This window comes from Nicotiana tabacum, chromosome 6, assembly GCF_000715075.1.
Source record: "Nicotiana tabacum cultivar K326 chromosome 6, ASM71507v2, whole genome shotgun sequence".
Taxonomy (NCBI): Eukaryota; Viridiplantae; Streptophyta; class Magnoliopsida; order Solanales; family Solanaceae; genus Nicotiana; species Nicotiana tabacum.
The window spans coordinates 120,262,051-120,267,028 of NC_134085.1; positions in this window are offsets into that span (position 1 = coordinate 120,262,051).

A 4,978-nucleotide genomic window follows, 5' to 3' on the forward strand; every position below is an offset into this window, starting at 1 on the left:
ATGTTAATGATACTTTTAAGTGAAATTAAGAAGTCTATAAGGGGTGATATGGGTATATAGATTCAAATCGGAGCTTGCCGCTCGTCGTGAAGTAGTTGTGACTTGTTGTTGCTATATGGTGTCTTGTTATTGATATTTATATGTTGCTGGATTTCTATGGTTGTTGTTTTTGGTATATGGTATTGGCGAAGGCCCTTGTTACAGGGGAGATGCTGCCCAAATTTACATAAACGAGCTACTAGTTTAAGTTGTGGACTTAGCCTTTACTCAACACTGATTTTGAATCTCTTTATGCTATGGTAGATTGAGTTGTGTTGTTTGAAGAATTGCTTGGAAGGTATTAAGGACTAAACGGAGTTAACGTATATTAAGGATATCCTTTATTTCCTTTTGGCATGATCCATATGATACAAACAAAGCGAGCAAACGTGCAATTATTACAAATGACTCTATTCATAGAAGTACTAGGGATGCCTATGTTCTTGATTTCCCATATGTTCTACTATCATATCGTCTATTCATGGGTCTCAAAAAATATTTAAGTTGATAAAGATTATTTCATGATATTAACTGAAGGCATATTGATCATATGATATTCCGAGATCTTACTGACTTACTTCCTTATGCATTGCATTCATTTATACATGTACATTGACCCATAACCAGATAGCGTTATATACTCATATATTATATGTATATGGGGTATGGGGAAAGGTTACGATGTTATATATGTACCACCACCTGATCAGTTGGTATGCATTGATGATTTTGCCCACAAAGGCTGAGATGATATGATGGGATGCCCTCAGAGACTTGATGATGTTATGTACACATATACCTATGCATGATGTGACATTTATATGCATATGCATGACATTATAAATGCTTCATGATTCATAGAGTTATTCAAACTTACAGGTTGAGTATTTTGCTCCATATTTCTTTCATGTCTTTTATATGCTAATTTTCACTCCTTACATACTCGGTACTTTATTTGTACTGAAGCCCTTTTGCTTGGGGACACTACATTTCATGCACGCAGATCTCGATAGATAGGTTGAGAGTCATTCCTGTAGGCTGTCAGCTCAGTGGAAGGTGTTTGTGGACTCCACTTGCTCCGGAGTTGCCTATTTGGTCAGTATGATTTGGACATATATTGATTTGTAGACATATGTCATGTATATGGATACTTGTATAGCTTTGTCGGCCGATGTTTTGAGTTTACAAATGATCATGTCGGCCTTATAGGCTCGTATGTCACATGTATAAGTTTCTATATCATGTTGGGTCGTCCTATGTCTAGTATTCCCTTATGTTTTATTTTGGTTATCTCATGACGTCCCTTTTGGCCCATTTACCCGTGATGGTATGAATAACAAGTACCAAGAGGGTTGGAAAACTTAGAAGCTAAACCAATTGAAGAAAATAAGTTTCGTTAAAAGTCAACAAGTTTGGAATATTATGACATGTACTTTGGGGTAAGACTAGGATTCTTAACATAATAAGGAGGTTATGTTATGAGTTATTTTAGTCGTATGATAGTCGTGTTCTATGTTTTGAAGTCAATCAAGTTGTGAAACAAAAGTTGGCAAAGGTCATCACAAGGTACATTCATAATGTAATGAAAATTAGGTCAAATATAGCTGAGCTTTTCTCCCGATATACTTAAAATTAAGCGATCATCAACATACCAAATTTAAGTTCTACGAGTCTAGTTTCTAACGCATTAAACTGTTTCTCGATATGACATCGTAGTAGAGATATTTTCGCATTTTAGCGAGACTGTGCAAACAGCTCCTATGGGACCCACTTAGGCGGTGCTCGACCTACTTCACTTTAAAAACGATTTGGACGCCTATTTTCTGCTCATTTTTTAGTCAACTTTGTTTCCAAACATCTCCTAACATGGTGGAAATCTCGGTATGTATCAATGGGAAATCGGCTAATTAGCAAATCATGGGATTTTTTACCTTTTACAGAATTATACCTAAAGTAGGACTCCCCTACTATATAAAGGGGGTCTGATTATTTGTAAAAGACATGTAACAATCATTCAGAAGCAATATACTGTCATTTCTCTTTAAATTATTATTCAACTATGATCGAAGCGCATCCTGTTTGAGGAGGACCTTCATCCCATGGTCGTTACTATCTAATCCGGGTGGTTTGAATTTATTTTATCATACATTATCTTAATTGCAATTTAATTTATCGCCTTGTGTTAATTTAATCCATGTATCCTTATAACAACTTACAAATTCAATTGTTATCCGATTTTAAGGGTAAACAATTTCATTTGTGATATTAAAAAAATATTTAAAAATACTACAATACTTGACCTAACTCCCTAGTCTGAATATGTCTTTGGTTAAATTCAAAAATTTAGAAAAGAAAAACTTTTGAGACAAAACTTAAAATACAAATAAAATATTACAACATAATTATGTGGTTTTAACTACGATATGAATGTGAAAATAAAACTATAATCTTCAAACAACAACAACAACAACAACAACAATAATAATAATAATAATAATAATACTGACAAGAGAGCATGATTTTTTGCCAAAGAACCATCAAGGGGTGTGATCATGTGGTGGTATGACAATTTTTGTATATATTTTTGCGTATAAATAATTCTTGTTGGGAGTAAATTATAGTTTATCCCCTAACCTTTAAGGGTTGGAGAAAAATATCTCCTGTTACTTCGTGAATGGGAAATGAAATCTTCCTTGTGCAATATTTTCGATGAGACCTTTTAGGATCTTTTCTTTAAATATGCTAATAACTCTTATTTTTAGATATAAGCTGCTTATATGATCTGTTTTGAAACTATTAAATCTACATGGTCATGGTATTTTTATAATTTATTATATGAGTTGTCCCGCTTGGACTACACGTTTATCTTCATTTTTGTCAATTTGAGTGAACTACATTTATATATCATACTTACGAGTTAGTTAATTGGGCTACTTATGCTGGATCAAGAGCAAGAGCAAAAGCAACAGGGATTACACATAATCACTGGTTTCACTAGAAACCTAAGAGGAGCAAGAATAAGTACTCCATAAGCTATAAAAACGTGTACATGATCTTGCTAAAAAGACTCCATATATGATGTTGGTTTTGTGCCACTGGGATGAATATTTTGTGGCAATATTTTGAAGCCTTTGTAGACAGATGCCATAATCAAAACCAAGTGGCATCCCTTCTAGAAGCCATTAGAAAGATGGCAAAATGTCTTAGTAAAGTGGCAAATTCCATCAGCCACTTTCTTGCTATGCACAACAAAGATTTATGCAAATGAGGCTATAAATAGCCATTACCAATCACTCATTTTCATCACTAGCAATTAACAAGACAAAGAAATCCTTCTTCTTCTTTCCTTTCATTATTCACCAGCTTACCTTTGTTGTCTTTCTTTTTGGTAGTTTAATTTCTCTTGTTCCCCTCATTTAAATAGCTGGGTTTGTAATTTAATATTTTGCTGATTCTTATATCCTCTAAATAAAATAGAGGTAAGCTTGTTTAATCCTAGAAAAATATCCTATACTGCTGAAATAATTTCTTAGGACAGTGCCTAGCACGACTTAAGCTAATTTGTGTATCTACACACCAATAATATTATTGCATTATTATTATTATTATTATTATTATTATTGAAGCAGTGTCATTATTGAAATTTTTGCTCTCATTTCCTACAATCTAAGAAATTATGGCAAACAACACTGATGCTGAAAATACTACTGATACTACCAATATTGGCGCTACCTCCGCTGCTCCAATTTCAGTCGTTGCACTATCACATGCTAGGTCATTTCTAGATGTGTCGAATATTAAAATTTTCACCAATGAAAATTTCAAGCGTTTGCAATTTCACACCCGAGAGGGTATAAAGGAGTTTTTTCCAATTTAAGTGACAATCGAAATGGGATTTATTTATTTATTCAGAGTTGCCACTTGGGATGATTTATGGTGTCCCAAGTCACCGGTTTAAATCCCGAATCACGGAAAGATTGACTCTGTTTTACAGTCTGCGAACACAGAAATCCAGGTAAGGAATTCTGTTAACCCGGGAGAAGGTGTTAGGCATTCCCGGGTTCCGTGATTTTAGCACGGTCGCTCAATTGTTATTAATGACCTATTATCTGATTTTAAAACATGTTTTATCCTATGGTAGATTTTAATTTATTAACCGCTTTTGATCATTTTTAAGAAGATTCAATGCTATTTAAAACATGCTTTGGACCACGCCACATGAAATGCACCCGCGGTCCGCGACACATTTTATCTAACGTTGTTGAGATTTGGATTTGGGTCACATGAAATGCACACCCGAGTTTAAGGAAGTTAATTTAACTTACGCCCCTAAAGCAACTACGCACTTTCAAGTTTGTGAGGGCAATGGAAAATTCGTTAATGCCATACCTCGATTTCTAAAGGGTTAAACTTAATCAAGCTTAAAGAAATTATAGATATTCCTAAGCTGATGTTCAAACTCAAATCGTTAATCAAAAGGGCCAGTACTAAATGAGGTCCAATCTATTTTCATTTCAGAGCCTGGGCCTGGCCAAAGGCCCAGTAGTCAATTGCCACATGGGGACATGATTGGGCTCGCCATGAAGCCCAAATTAAGAGCCTAACATAGAAGGGTGAGTTTGGCGCATATAGATCTATGCTGATAGTCCGCTTAATGCTTCATCACTGCATTTGAGGTAACATTACATTGTCCATAAAATCTTTGAATCTGGACCGAATATTGACATACCTTAAACACATGTAAAACACATTTGGAGATCAGTATATATATTAAAATATAATTTCCAGTTGCGATAACAAGCCTTTGCACAAGTTGTTCATCATTTAACATCAAAACTCAATTATTACAAACTCATGCAACATTCTGATTCAGACCAGCACATTTAAACAGGACTATACTGACTCGAAACTTTTCAAAGAAGAGGAAAAACCAAATGTG